This window comes from Zeus faber, assembly GCF_960531495.2.
Source record: "Zeus faber genome assembly, chromosome: 22".
Lineage (NCBI taxonomy): Eukaryota > Metazoa > Chordata > Actinopteri > Zeiformes > Zeidae > Zeus > Zeus faber.
The window spans coordinates 20,872,861-20,889,472 of NC_137209.1; the positions used below are offsets into that span (position 1 = coordinate 20,872,861).

General features: G+C 46.8%; 1 protein-coding gene across 2 annotated transcripts in view; it reads left to right on the top strand.

The window, feature by feature from the left end:
* Positions 1-16,612, top strand: part of LOC307247249 (receptor-type tyrosine-protein phosphatase delta) — a 225,232-nt gene that overhangs the window by 45,543 nt on the left and 163,077 nt on the right. For both annotated transcript variants that reach the window (XM_080023355.1, XM_080023356.1), the window contains exon 2: positions 509-546. The gene's annotated coding sequence lies outside the window, so the exon portion shown is untranslated. The remainder of the gene's footprint in view (positions 1-508; positions 547-16,612) is intronic.

The window sequence follows — 16,612 nt, forward strand, 5'->3', positions numbered from 1 at the left end:
GGCGACTCACCCCATCCCGCTCCTCACCCGGCGAGTCCCGTCTCCCTTTTGTTCGCGGGCGTTTTTTTGTTTTTTTTTGCGCCTCAACGAAACACGTGAGATATAAACCACAATCAAGCTGTGATTAAATGCCAGTGGCGGAGGAAGGACGGTTTTATTCTTTTCCTTTTTTCTTTCTCTCCGGTAACGGGTTGCAAAATTACAAGGGCTTAACTGTCAGATACATATGCCTGCCAAATGTAATCAGCGGATAATAAATGTTTGCCCTTTACAGTGTGCAAAGCAAGTAGAGTGCCAAATTGGTTTTGAACTCAGGGCAGCAGATCGCGTCGCCGCTGTGTCTCTGCTTAATGGTATTTCCTCGCGGTGAAATGCGCCGGCCCCGGCTATCTCCACGGGCGCCTCTTGACCCATTCTTTCAGCCGACGACGGCGACTTTGTGTCACGCGGGGAACAGACAAAAGTATTGCGTTGTAATGAATGCATCTCTGCTTCCCTCCCTCCGCAGCTCTCCAACTGTTGGGACGGCGGCTTGAGAGCTGAAAGGTAGGAACTCACCGCTTTGCCTAAACATCTCCGGTGCGGGCTCCGAGCGGTCGACGGGCGGTGAGCGCGGCGATCTGGGGGGATTGTCCCCGAGTCGAAGCGCAGTGACACGTCTTGGGAGACAAAACGCGTCGTTGAGTTTTCAACGATACGCGGCTGTGGTGCACAGTGTCGACGCGTGGCACAAAGATGGGTCACGCCTTTTTAAAGGTTATACGCTCTGAATTGTCTGTGATCCTTCCATGCATCCATCTACACGAAGGGACTGAGCACTCCTGGTGGGCATTGGTGCTGGCAGCAGGTTTTCTACTCCTCCCGCCGTCCGCGCCATTGAATTACGAGTTTTGACGCAGGTGTTTTATTTCCTTCCCGACTTTCAGGCGTCTCAGCAAAACTTAAACCTCTCCGTCGCCGTCGAGAAAGGTCCTTCCTGCGGCAGTGTTTTCCCACCAGTGTGCTAACCAGTACGCCGACGGCTCCTTAATCACAAAATCCAACGGGTCCCACTGTGCCAGGTTATGTTCATGGTTGGATTTGAATTCAGTGAAGACGGTTCAACGGCCGGTGGCTATTCAAAGTAAACAATTTTACCGCCAAAACAGCGTGCACATTGAACTTTGTGGTTATTTTAATGGCCAAACTCGTGCTGGACTTGGGGCAGTTGTACTTTTACTGCTGATAAGTCGAATTTTGAGGCATTTGTACTCAACTTGGGCAATTACACTTTTGGGAAGTTTGTAGTGTTGCTCCACTAACCCTAACCCTCCAAACAATAAAAGGAAACCTGAAGCAAAGTACTTCAAGCTTTTTACTTGTGTAGCACGTACGATACGGGAATTCACCCCAAGACTGTTTTGCTGCGGAAGTAGTATAAAATGTACCAATACTTCCGAGCATATAAATTTGAACTTCCCAGGGTATCTATATGTGTACACAAGTAAAATAATACGATCGCTGTACTTTTCCCCCGCTGGTTAGTGCTGTCTGCAGCAGAGTGCGAGGCCCTCGGAGTGTCGGGAGTCGGGGCTGGGGGCCCCCCTCTCTCTTCCTCCCCTCTCGCCGCTTTCATTAGCACCGTGCCAGAGATGGCTGTGCCGCCTTAGCGATCGTGGATCCTGCTCAGCCAATAAGAACCTGCGTCCAACCGCATCTGACGGAGATAAATGGCACGTCGCAGCTTCTCAACCTCACCCATTGTCCCGGTCACCCGTCGACTGGCGCGCGGCGGGAGGACGGGGGGAGAGCGCCGCCAGCGAGAGTAGGCCGGCGGAAAGGCCCGTTCGCGTGGAGTGCGTCGTCTTGGTGTCCTTTCGGCCATAGAGTTGAACGACGTACGCCTGCGCGCGTTTATGTGGTGCTGTGGCCGGGGCCTTTCCTCAAAGCTCTACCAATGCTTCAGCTCTGGAGAGGAACAGGGGAATAATCATTTTATCCTCACGTCCGAATGAACTTGAACTTGAACTTGAATGTTGGCCTTTTTCTTACAGGGTGATGTCACCTGCTGCTCTCCCTTTTTAATGTACAAAATAAAAAAAAAGTAGTCAGCAGCTCTACAACTCGGACACACTAAAGGGAAACGCTAACGATAAGTCATCCAACAATACATCAATCCAGAATTGTATATAAATAGAATATTTTTGTTCAACCCAAACCTTAAATGTCCTCAAAGTGTGCTCGGAAATGGGCCTGAAAGAGAGGAAATGCCCTGCACATGTTCGACACCGCATCAAGCTTGCGATGCCTGTGCAAGCTTCAAAATACACCACATGGAGATTTTATACGCTCCTTCTTCCCATTAAGCTTTTTGCCTTTATATACAGTCTGTATATGCTACCGGCCTTTGTGCCACGACATCAGAGAAGACCTTCCCTTCTGCGCTGAGGAGACCCATCGGCCTAAATTCCTGCTGCATTCGGTATTTCTCTCTTGGTTTGGAAATGTTCCCCTGCATCTGCCAAATCCTCGGATATAGAAACGGATGTTGATATCGAGCCTCGCTTTCAAAACGACCAACATTAACATTAATAGCCGTATCAGCGTTATCAGTAATTGGTTTTGCCTTTTCCGGCGTCTCCTGTTACATATATACATGGTACACTTTGAAAAAAACAAAAAAAACAAAAAAAAAAACTCTTTGGATTGGAAAAACAAGATACAATTTGAGAAAACCCGAAAGAAATTTGTGAATCCAGTCACTTCTGTGAGCATTTAACCAAACGGAGCAACCCAACTGGACCAAACTCGAGGTGAGGTCTGGTGTCTTTACCCCCCTGTTTCCATGACACAGGGAACGCGCTTGTTCGTGTATATTTATATATATTTTTAACAAGTGAAAGCGTGTGGTACAAAGGGCCGCGTCACTCACCTATGGGCTGATTGAAGCAGTGATGGCTCCGGCCTCTGGTTTCCTGGTACCGTGGTAAGAGAACAGGCTGCAGCGGCGCAGGCATAATTAGTGATAGGCCTTGGACACGTCATACTCTGTTAGTCAGCCACTCGCTAATTCATTGTGTTTCCTCTCCGCCACTAGCGTCGACCGTGTGCGTGCGTGCGTGTGTGTGGATGCAAGGCGCTTTGAGGATACAGCGTGTCTGCCAGATAAAGGTCTCCTACCCCTCTCTCTTTTTTTTCCGTGAACGCTATTTCCTTCCTTCCTTCCTTCCTTCCTCACCCTCCCTCTCTAATATCTATGTATCCGTCCATCGCCGCCACCCCCTCCCCACCCCCCTCTTCTTTTTTTGTTATTCTTCCTCCGCCCTCCTCTGTTGACTCCATATCAAAGCTATGAACCGTTGTGTGAGTGCCAGCGCTGAGTACTCTCTTTTGGCTCGATACTGAGTACTGATGGAGAAAAAAAATTCATTCATTTATGTGCATATTTTTTACATTATATATATATATATATATATATATATAATTATAATTTATTTATTTGTTTTGCCCTTCGATTGCTCATGTGTGTACCTAGCAGTTATATTCCCGCTCCCATAATATATGGAAATACATGACGATACAAACAGAAAAGGAATTGAAAACAGGACACAAAAACAAAGTAAGGGAGGAAAGAGAAAGACATTAGTTATTGTAAGAATGTGATGAATTCACTGCTGCCTTCGACCTGTGCCCGAGATTGGAAAATATCACCTGGAACCTCAGTGGACGCCGAGTCACCTGTATCAGCGTCTTTTCATTCCGTTTCCTTCCTTCCTTTCCCGGCTCACACAGGGCACTGGAAGTGTGATTTCACGCTCGGCTTCAAATGTTGCTTTTTTTTTTTTTGGCGGGGGGGGGGGAATTGAAATGTCATTTGCAATTCAAATGAACGCGTGGAAAGTCCTGGAAGTAAACGACGAGCGGCTGCCAAATTAAGAAACATTTTTATAATTCCATTAAATGTGCTCTGGTGGGGGAAACTTGTAACGTATATCGCACTAAACCACGGACGTGCTTGAGAAACGTTGATTTTACACATGGAAGGGGCCGGTAAATTGGGAATTGAAATTCATTTCACCTGTTCAAACCCGGCTTTTTCCTCTTCAATCGGCACCACCTTTCTATGCCTCCATCTCTATCTCCATCTCATCCGTTCCGGCGCTGATCAGCTGGACTATGGGACTATCTTTTGGAGACTTCCCCGGAAGTCGTGCATGCAAACGTGCACAAATTCAAGTTCCCGTCCCGAGCTTGAAGGGAAAAAAAAAGACATTTCAGGGAAGACTGAGGCTAGGTTTCTCTTCAGAACGGAGGGGAAAGTGTTTGACGTACACGGGGTTTATTCAACAACTGGAAATGAAAGGTGCGGCGCCTAAGCTCAGCCCTTGGTTGGCATTATTCAGTCGGAATTTTTAGTTTTGGGTATTTGTCTGGACTCAGCCACTATGTGAGAGACGTCCCAGTCGTTTGTGTGGTGGCTCATTAGCGGTTAATGACGGATCCATTCCCATTGCTGCCGCTATTTTTTTGTCTCTTTATCCGCTTTTACGATTTAATGAATGACTTTAATTTGTGTTTATTTACCTTCCTTTACCTTTTAAATTTGTGATCTGAACACTCTGCTTTTATTCCATCTGTCAAAGCATTTTGGAAACTGTTTTTTGAGGTTATTATTATTATTATTATTATTATTGTTATTTCCACCTCCAGCTGAAGCTCTCTCCACGGCCACATCGGTCCATCCCGTCGCGAGGTTGTCTCCCAAAGTGCTTGGTTGGGGGTATCTGTTGTCACTGTTGTCCTTCTTTGACATTTGTATACTGAAGGGAACTTGAATCGCGGTGCTCTCACTTGACACGCCGCTGAAGCTTGCCGCCTAGTTTGGATACAAGGGTATTTTAAAATGTTCGAGACGACTCGCGCCGCGGTTCAGGTGCGCGCCCAAAGCCAATTCGGCAGAATCCCCCCTCAGCCATAGCACATGGCGTCCCTTTTTTTCGTGGCGGCGGTTGTGCCTCCTTTCCTCCATCACGCTGTACTAATTTAAACAAAGGGAAAAAGAAACAAAAGGAGAGAGAGCCTCCGAATTTCAGCCAGAGCCGCCGCTTTATAATTGAGCCCTTTCCGGACTAGATAGCTCTTCATGCAACATTATGAGTTGACCCGGTGTGCCCACTCTATTAAACATGGAGTGGTTGCTGTAATTGGTTGAGAAAAGGTGATTTAAAACTCTTCTCCTCAGTTAAAACCGTTTAGAAGAGAGTTTCACAAGTTAGTCAATGTGTTTCCCTCTCGCTCAGTGAGGAACATGCCGTCAGCTGGCAAGGTGGGAAAAATTCCCATAAAGGAGGCTTGCGACCTTGGGCCCCAACGGCCTTTCAGAATGTGTTGTTTTTTCGATTTCAAACTTATTTCAGAGGCCCGAAACATTTACCACTTGTCCACTTTTTTTGTATTCTTTTGGATAAACTTTTCCACATTTTTTCACCCTGATCCCTCAGCGTAGCTGGTGGGCACGGTAGAATATACTGTAAATAAAAGAACAAGAATGCTGTGCAGGGCACTGTGACTGCTTTGGTGAAGCTATGGCGTTATTAGCTGTTGTGGCTGAAAGTCCTCTCTGTGTCTTTGCACTTATTGTGCTTTTAAATTGCGAGGGGCACATATTATGCCCTAGCTCCTGTCGGCGTACTGCTGCTCTGAGTATGTTCATTGTTGCGGACATAAAAATCTTCGGTTTCATTGGAGCGTCCTTGTGCGGCTGAATTGCTTTATCAAGGAGATGGTCGACCATCTAGGGTAAATACTGCACATTTCCAGCATCCAGTGCAGCCTGTGAATGCTATTTCGGCCTTGGAATCGCAACGACTGAACTATTTCTACAGGGATGCTCTGACCCTCATGGATTGTCTCTCTTATTTGGTTGAAGTAGATAGATAATAAATGGTAGTAATAATAAATAATATGGTTTACAAATTGTGAATTAGGTCATACTCTTTTATATGTGCACACATATAGATTAGATTATTACCTGGAGATGAGGGACGAGATATGAGGATTGCGTAGTACAATATTGCTGCAAATCTCATTTGTATCCTTTCATTTGATTGTCCGTTTGCAATAAAACATAAATAATGCCAAATAGCGGAAGTTGTCACTTAAGTCATGAGTTAAACGTCTGGCAGTCAATAAGTAGTATTTAGTAGTCCAATTAAAAAAAAAAAAAATAAGATAACAGCAGCGGCAAAGACATCTGGCAATCCATTGGTATAGATTAATTGTTTTACAATTAATTATATTACCGCCGATTAAAAAAATAATGATAACAACAATTGACTTCCATCCGTTAGCAGCAATGCAGTGTGCAGGGACGTAGTGTGAAATTTAGCCACATTGTGATTTCACCCAGCCCTAATTCCCTCGTGTTTGCCGTTCATCGTTGCCATATCACCTGTTCATCTTTGCATTGGCGTGTCTTTGTTTTGGTCCGTGATTTATTGAAAAAACATCCCCCCTCCTGCATGCACGGTAAAGCTTGCGTCTCCCGCATCTGCCGTGCATATTACTCCCAACACCGTTCGCCTGATTGTAATTCTCCATCTACTATTTGAAGAGCCCGGGCGTCTTGTTTGCTATTGATTTTATTTACAGGGCTTCCATATTTTAGCCTTTGCAAATCAGAGCAATTGTTTCCAAGTGCATGCGAGAATCAATACCACCCGGAGCTTGTACAGGCGACTTTACTGTGTGCAGTCAAGTCTCCAATTTATGTTTTAATTACGATGATCTACTTAGGATTGCGAGCGCGGCCCTACTCTCACAATCAGTGTCCGTGAAATCGCGGCCTCTCACACACCCTGCTTTACAATTGGCACGGGGGCACCTTTGTTCTTGGTCGGTGCTCATCAATTTCTCTTTCTAAAGCTGAAATCTGAATCACGGTTTCCGGTCGGTGTTGGACAGGACCCCCAACACTTAGCTCGCCTACTCCAGTGTGAGAAAGATGGGTACAAAGAGAGTCGTATTGGCTTGTTGCCCGGAGGAACGTGGTCGACAGATGTTGTGGAACCCGGACAACTTGACAGTGTCTGGGCTGAACAAACGGAACGGAACAAGCCCCTTCAACATCAATTGGAGGGGAGATATGAAGAAGTTTCATGTGCGTAAAATACCAACATCCGCACTTTGGTTCTTAGAAACTAGTTACTCATCGTTTTGTAATAACTAGTCACCCAAACTCGCTGAAGAGGCAGCCATTCTCGCATTTGGAAATCGATGGGTGTGCGGTGGTCGAATCACAGAGATTACGCCATGTCAAGACCATGTCAACGTCAGATTGATGCCCAGGAGATACTGTAGATGCAAGCTAGAAGACATAGAGAAATGCTGGACGAGACCTGCACATGAGCCCTACTCCATTGTTTGTCATGAACAAGCCACCGACCGTCAGCCTCTTAACTTGACTGCCCGGGCTCCGTCCAGACGGTGTCATAGAAGACACCAGTGCAGAACCAATCAAGATCTGGACAGCCGCGATAACTGAAGTTATCTAGTCGCTATATGCCACAGCATTGATCCTCTAGATGCTCGGTTACAAGATCAGGCAGTCAAGCCATTGACTGTGTGCTCCTTGGAGACTAATACCGGAAGCGAATGTAAAGATAGAGCTTGGCAGAAGTACTCAACTACCCGAACGGTGTAACGATCAAGGACTCGAGAAACTCAAGAAATATAAGGGCTCGTTCAACTGAGGCCCTGGAAGCCGCTAAACACAAAGTCCTGCGTTGATGGAATGCAAACTGATAGATAATAAAAGCAGGGACCGGAAGCCCACCCGTGGATAGCCAAAACAGAACGGCGCTTGAAGAAACATATGGGAGGAACAATCATCTCATAACGCCGACGCTCTGCGGCTAATAGACCTGAAAGCCGGCCCCAACTCCCAGAACGGCAACATGAAGCGGTCACCTTCACAGCAGCCAGACATCCACCCACAGATCCCAAACGCGAGGAGCTGGACGGCACCGGGTAAAATGTAAAATGAGTTTGTTGGGAACCATAACTTTCGAAAACAACTGTCGTGACGTTCCCTATGTGCCGTCCATTGTTAAGGCAGGAAAAGCAGGACGGTTATTTTGAATATTTTGGTCTACTTGGCGTATCAGGCAGATGGCTCCTTTCTGTGCCGTTCAGAACCCGTCTGGTCACTGGGTGTACCCTAATGGCTGTTATAAAACCTTCAAATAATAGCGGTCCATCCGTGCTGCTTTGCTTTCCAAGAGCGATGTCCGTATTAACTCATCAAGGCGGCTCCGGAGTAATGGCACTCAGTTTTTTGTTTTCATGCCAGTTAAAAAAAAAAAAAACTGCGACCCATCTCCCTTAATGGAGTATGTATTTTTTTTTTTTCTTTGACCTGACACAGACGTTGAAAGAAAGCGTCGGGGCTCTCTGCTTTGAGGGTGTCTTTGTTTCGAGCGCACTCCAAATAAATGACAAAGAGCCACACATTAAAATACAGTAGATAGAAGGTTCTGTTCTCTGTTGCTGTCAAGCCTCTTAAGTTGATAGCTGTGTCTTTGCACTCAGCGGGAAGAATCCCTTTCTGTCAAACGGCAGCTGGTGAAGACAACATGATGCAGGGGCCACGGACGAGTGAGCCATCAAACTTCAGACTGTGACAGCGTTTTGGCATGCCACATTTCATAAGTCTGTCCCCCTCTCGCTCTGCGCATACGCCGTGTGAATCAATGATAATTGCGCTATTTTCTCATCCCAACGCCAGAAGTATTCCCCGCGTGGCGGCAGACAAACATGGGGGGGATTTAAGGGATAGCTCTGGAAAAGCACAGAAATTTGCATGAATGAAATGAATCGCCCGTCCCCCGAGATGACGCTTCGTTAGATGGAATATTCCGCGTAAAAGCCACTGGAAGCAGTGTTTGAAGAACACAAGTCGGGTAAGGCGAAGGGAAACGGGTCAGCCTGCCAAAAGTCCAAATCAGGTTTTGAGTACTGCATTCAAGATTCAAGAGGTTTAGTCCTCACATACATATACATCTTTTCATACATATATGCAGTGAAATGTTAATGCAATGCACCCGGTGATTACACACAATATGTCCTAGACTGAACACAGTAGCTACCTAAGAAAATGTCTTTCTACTAACTGACTCCTAAAACGTAATGCAGTGAGTCGAATACTATAGAGTAGATTAAAAATATATAGAATAAAATAGAATAGATAAAGGGAATAGGCTTACGTATATGGGATAGACTTATGTATTCATGGTTTCAATCATGTCTCCAAACTGTTGTGACCGGCAATCGCGATGATGATGATGAGGACTGATTGCGTTTTTTTTTTCGTTTTTTTTTCTTTTTCTTTTGCAAAATTACAGAGAGGAACGGTGGAAAAAAAAAAAAAAAGAATAAAATGGACGTTATCGCCGGATGTCACCCGTGATTTAACCAAAATACCCCCGCCCCCGATGGCATTAACGTTCATCTCTTCCGCGACCCATCTTATTTTAGTGGAGGGAGCCTCAAGGATTTCAAAAGTACAGATGCCGACTAGTGTTTATTTTTCATGCAGGCTGGGTACTGTAGGTGGACAACAGATGTATAATATAGAGGACAATAGGTATTCCTGTGTGTCCGAAGGCGTGTGAGCGCTGCCAATGCGATGCATTTTTTATATTAACTGTAGCATAAATAGTCAGTGGTGAGTGGGCTTTCATACAAAATTGAGAAAATCTACCACTAGAGCGAGCTCTATTTTCACTTTAATTTGACGGGGAAAAAGTGTGGATTTACTCAGAATTCATCTGTTGCATATTTTATCTTGATGTACCACCAGGGTTGCCAACCTTATATTTCCAATTATGCAAATTATGGTTCATTTAATCATTTTCAATCAAAATTACACTTTTACTGACCGTGAGTAACTTTAGAGACCGTTGGCATTCCTATGTTGTGATGTGCTTTAGTCACACTATCCAGTTACAGGGTTAAAATAATAACTTTCCCACCGAATGCTTTGTAAGAACAACCGGCAGTGACTGTTGAAATTCAACAATGGACTGAAATGGGAAGTTGCCCCCGAGATCTTAAATATATTGCGACCAAATAAAATCCAGCCCTGTTATCTTGCGCTCCATCAGGGTCCTTTTCAATTCCAGACCGAGTCTCCATTCTCCTGTTCCTTTCTCCCCATTGAAAAGGCCCACTGATTAGTAGTGGACTTAAAGTCGACCATCCCAAAGCCCACCACCACCACTGCAACGGATAAAAAAAAATACAATCCCATTTATGTGGCGTTCAGATAGAGGACGGTAGACGGGAACGGGATAACGACACTTTGTGAACGGCGCGGTACAACGGCAAAACGAAAAACAAACGTGCCGATGTGTTGCTACGGTGACGACTCCAATCAAGTATACTAAACAAAATTATTTTGTGTCTTTTGTCAAATGTAATAACGCAGCTTACTATTGATATTTGATTGCAAACTTTAATGAATGTTAAAAATTCCTCCAAAATGTCATTTCCGCTTGTTCTGCCGTGTTGCCCTGCCCTCTCTCCAGGTCTCTGAGGTAGCTGCGTACCCACCCCGACTGTAATGCCGTGGAGGAGGACGGCAACAAGTTAAAGCATTTCAACTTTTACGGCAAACGCCGCGCACCGTCGCCGGTGTTCTCTGCTGTCGTGCGCTCGTCCACCGACGTGACATCGATTTTTGTCGTCTCCCGTAATCCATGCGCGAGGTGGGATTAGAGCCTCCTATCGCCTTTTTTTTTTTTTTTTTTTTTCATATTTTCCTCTGCAGTTCTTGTTGAGTTAATTCATGACGGTTTACGTACATCTAGCTATGCTGACTTAGAAATATTGTCACAACAAGGCGCTTTCCCTAAGATAAATATAACCCAACCTTACCAACAATTACTTAAGTTCAACCAGCGTTCATACTGTATATTACCTTCATTATTCTCAACCAGCCTATCTGCTCTCCATTTAGCTGGATTTCATGTTGAATGTCACAAATAACACCTTCACACTTTCACATCAGCGATTCGCTCATTTTCCTCCGCCCTGCCTCCAACCGTGTCACGGCCCCACCAGTCTCATTATCCATTACCTGCACAGAGTGTGGATATCTCGGAGGGTTCCTGTCATCTTTAATTGATACGACTGTTCCAACTCGTGAAAATCCAAGTCAAGAAAATTGCATTAATTGGCGCCTGGGTCATCACGCTGCGTGTGTTTTTCTCCTTCATTCTAATAAGTTCTCATCAATTTGCATCCGCCGCGATCGGAATATTGACCCCAGCGTTTATTTTGCACGGCCGCGGCCAATCAGGTCCTGGGAATCGGACAGTCCCCCCAAACCCCCACCCCCCGAAACCCCGCGGTTTCAAACGGCCGAGCCCATTGTGTTCCGCGGGCAGCGCCGTAATCTGTTTGCCGGCCGACAGATCCAGGGAGGGGGTTTGCGCGCGATAACAGGATTGCCGGGGAGGAGGTGGGGAGGGTTACTGCGCTAAGGAACAGGGGCGGCGGCTGGGGGAAGGGGCTAGTTTTCGACTTCTTCTGAGTTCTTTCGAGTTATTTCCGAGTTCCCGCGCCGCGCACCGGGGCTCGGGATCAAAATGAGGAACGGCCATTTTACTAAGAAACAGAAAGAAAGAAGAAACAGTCTTTAATTGTCACACGACACTCCACAACACATGCTTGCACACACACACACATGCACATGCTTGATGGTGGCCGGTGAAATGGCTCCTCTGCTTTTGACCCATCCTGGCTTGTCCTTCCTCCGGGGGCACAGCCAGGAGCAGTGGGCAGCGTACGTGGACGCGCCCGGGGACCAGGTGATAAGTATCGGGGTGATGATGGGTGCATGTTTTTGGTGGGGGTCCTTACTGACGTGAGGTGGAGGAAACCCCATGTGAACACGGGGAGAACATGCAAACTCCACACAGAAAGGCTCCTGTTTTTGGAAGATAACCCGCCGGAGCACGGTGCCAACAGCGCCCCAGGCGGGAATCGAACCCAGGACCTTCTTGCTGTGAGGCAGCAGTGCAATGCACTGCGCCACCGTAAGATCACGTGCACGATACGGCACTGCTTTCACAATGAGTGGTCATCTTGAAACGGGGGAGGGTTGAAGGTTCGATCCTCGGCTCCTCGCGGCTAATTTGCCGAGGTGTCCTTGAGCAAGGAACCTAACCCCCGAGGGTTCCTGACAAGGTGCTTGCACGGCCGGCAGTGCCACTGGCGGTAGAGCCGAGCTCTGGAGCGAGCTGCCGCTATCACAAAGCTTTGCTGGATGGTCGCTGTTTTGGCGGTGGCTCCCAGTGTTGGTTAAGCCGTGTCCGCCGCTGGCTGCCGGACCCACAGGAATTAGCTTTGCTCGGTGGGCAGGGTCGGAAACGAAACGTTAGCGTGTGCAACGGAGTTACGCCGTCGCCGTTCATGGCTGCTTGTGATAGGTAGTTACCAAAAGTGCTGTGGAGTCGGCATCCAGCGGCAGACACAGCAAACAGCCAAACGACCAGAAAAGCGCTGTATTAATGCAGTCCATTTACCATTTGCGGTTCCAACGTCAGCCTCTTCTGTTCTTTCAGATGTGGTTCCCAGCTGTTGGTTGCCAAGACTGACACAGTGGTTTCCGTATTTCAATAATTGACTGAGATCAGTAGGTAAATCCCTAGATTTCTAAACGGACGGCAAGTTTTATGGCGCTTGATGACATAGCCAGACGACCCAATCTGGTTACCCGGGGCAACTGGGCAATATTTCTGGTCTTAAATTATAATTGATTAATGAAAATAGTAGTATATATATTCACAATCAGAATCATGTTTTTCTGCCAGGCACTTTTACATATTGTACGAGGAAGTAGTCGTGGTGAGGATTGGTGCATTTCACTCCAGGCAATTAGCATAAATAAACCTTAACATAAATGTATTATTAATATTATAATTATTAATAATAATAATAATAATAATAATAATAATAATAAAAGTTGTATTTTATTCTTAAAAAATTAATACAATTAAAACTTTTTCAATATAGACTGAAGCAGGAAAAAATGCTAAACAGTAATATATATCAAATATACAAAATATATTTATAGGTGTATATAGCATATCAATTATAAATTCAAAATATGAATTATTATACATATAAACTACACAGAAAAATAAATGTTGAAACAAATTCAAACTCATCAAAATCTCTAAACTTTATCAGATCCCTTGCTTCCCTTGCCCGCCTGTTGTTGCCTCCAGTGGCATTCTAACCTGGCTGCTCATTAACATTCCCGTCACCTACGGAGAGAAAAAACACAGAAAATGGATGTAAATAGTGGAAAAAATGGAAAAGCTGAGAGGTCATGCAGAAATGACGGGGAGGCTTTGTGCCCTTATTTTGGCGCCTGGGCATCCTGCACCACATGCAATATATATATATATATATATATATATATATATATATATATATATATATATACATATATATATATATATATATATATATATATATATATATACACACTATATGCGGGCACACACACAGAAGCCATTACTTCCAGGCTGCCACACTGTTACATACATACATGCAAACTGTGACAAAACATGCCTCATGCCACAACACCCCTCTCATACTTTCTATCTGACACATTCTCAATCTCTCTTTCTCTCCCCACACACACACACACACACACAGATGCATGCATGCTGGGAAGCAGTGTGGCAAGCAGTGACACAGAGCTAATGCCTTGTCACACAGGCTGTCAGCAGATTAGCCAGTGGATTACACCCCAGCCATTAGATGTGCATGGAGTGAAAGGCCACAAACACTGCAGGAGAGAGAGGGGGGGGGGGGGAGAGAGAGAGAGATGGTGGCTTTACCTGCATAAGGTTTATAACAGCGGCTAATGGGGACTCAGGGCGGAGAAATAAAAACACAGTTGTCGTAAAAGAAAGGGGTGGGGGGGGGCACACTTTGAGGGGATGCTTCTGAAACAGCATGGTCGTGAGACAATCAGAGGAGAAACTGACAGAGAGAGAGAGAGAGAGAGAGGTTGTCAAAAGGGCTGTGTTGTAGCTCAGTAGCACGAGGGGGAGGAGAGAAGGTACAAGTACCGGAGACCAAAAGAGGAAAAAAAAGGATGAAACGTGTGCGTAGGAAAGGGGAAAAAAGACGGAGGATGAGAGCGAGAGAGAGAGAGAGAGAGAGAGAGAGCTGGAAGGGGGAAGAGACTTGGGAGAGAGAGGCCGACCAGCCCCGAACGGAGGACGGATAACGCTGCGGACGGACGGAGGGGACGGGGAGGGGGCGCGAGGCGGAGACGTAAAGAGGCAGGAGCCGGGATTACAAAGGGGGAGACGGGGTGTGGAGCGTCAGACAAGAGGTTGGAGGACACTCTCCAGCGCATTAAAGGGAGGAAGAGGAAACGAGTGGAGAGCGGGATGAGGGGGGGGGGGGGGACGCTGGACGGACGACTCAAACGCGACACTCTGAGTACTCGCAGCGCTCTGAATTGAGCTTTTAAACTGTCAACCATGAGTACGCGACCGCCCACGAAAAAAGTATGTTTTCCACGTGGGGGAAAAAAATGGTGCGAACGACGGTACAAGCTTAAAACCGAGAAGCCGCTCCTGTGTGAAGTCAAAGTCCATGCAAGTCCATCAAAAGAAGTTCAGCAACAAACAGCTGATGTTGGGTGAAACCCCTTGTCAGGGTCCCCACCCGGTTACCGACTTTCTATCACCGGGCCTTCAGTCTTGAGAAGGACATCCCATCACGCTGCGTTCACACCGCTCGTGAGAGGTTCCCCGGTTCAGCGCCGATCTGAACCGCGGCAACCAGACGTGGTTTGACCGCGTCACCCCTTTAGCCCATCCGATCATGCCGACATGGCCGTGGCCAAACGTGGCGGCCATTCAGAGAACAACAGGAGGCGACATGGTAGCGGTACACCAAAAGTTTTCTTTTCTTTTTTTCAATTTTACCGCCGTGCCATCGCCGAGAGACCGATCGGATGTTGTTTCCAGGCGGCAACGGGGGCATTGAGACCCGGGTCTCTTTGGTTGACGCGCACACCGTACCGCGTAGTAAACTCGCTAATCCGAAAAGGCGCCACTGATTGGACCAAAAGCAACGGCGCGTCCAGGAGGTTTGGCGCCAAAATCGATGTCCCGGCGAGTGGCGTCTCGCACAGAAGAGCCCACGTCGCCGCTTGTGGCAGCCCTCCGCCCAACCACCACCGCCAGCCTGACAAAACACCGAGTGTCTTTCTTTGGCTAACCGCTGCCGTCATATCCCGTGCTTACACACGGTGTGTCCACTTGTATTAGCGGTGTCTTCAGAACGTGAACGCCGTCTTACTCCACTCCAAATGTCTCCGGCCGGCGTGGCCGGCGGCGCTGGGTTTTTGGCAGGCTCGCCCACGCCCTCATGGCGCGGCCCGTGTAAGCTGTGGCGCTCACCTGCTCAGTTTACCCGGGGATTACAGCTCATCACTCCCTTGTATAATACTTGTAATAATCCTTATTTTCCATACCAGTTGTTTCGAAAGGGCCGTTGCCAGGCTCGGCAGAAACGTCCGGGGCCGGTCCGCTGTCCATACGCCCGTCCTCCTCCGAGGGGGAGGAATCGGGGGGGGGGGGGGGTAATGGCCCCCGGGGCGTTTTTTTTTTCCCCCCGATCAATCTCCGAATCCAAACGGAGAGGTGTCGGGGGCCTTTTCAGCTCTTGTTTTGTTTTCGCAATCACCGTCTCGGCCGACCCATAATTGCTGGGAGCGCCCGCCTCGGGGATTCATCACCGGCTGATATTCGTATGAGATTGGAGGGAAAGGCGTCACGTTAACCGGGGCTAATGGGTAATTCTGATTTCCATTGAGAGGGGGAATTGTGCTCAAAAGTGCTGTAAGTGGCGCACAATATACGATTCACATACAAATCATATGTCGCATGTCTGAAACGCACGTAGCACGTAGCAGGGTAATCGTTTGGAGTTTTCTCTGCAACTGGGTGATTTATATATGTATTTGCTCGCATGCACAACAATATATGATTGCATCAGGGTGCATGCAGGGGTGTGTGTGTGTGTGACAGCCAATCTGATGTCATCCGCAGCCCTTCAGCCGGTTGACTGACTTGAATGCCTGTGCTGTGGAATCTCAGAATTGCCGGCGGGAGTGAGAGAGGCAGAGAGACTAAATGTGTGAATCCCCCCCCCCCCACAGTGGATATTTAGACTGTTTATTATGATAAGCTACGCACAAACACACACGCGCACACACACACACACACACACACACACACACACACACACACACACACACACACACACACACACACACACACACACACACACACACACACACACACACACACACACACACACACACACACACACACACACACACACAGGCAGATAATAAATCAGCCCCTCCGGGATTTTGCATAGTTCTCTTGATTGTCACAACCAAACATTCTTCATTTTTCAGAAGCTTTTTGCAAAAGTGCACTGCAATTTAAAACGTTATATATATATATATATATATATTTCTTTTTTTAAGTAGAATTCGTTATAGAAAAAAGAGCAATTCTCCATATCACAG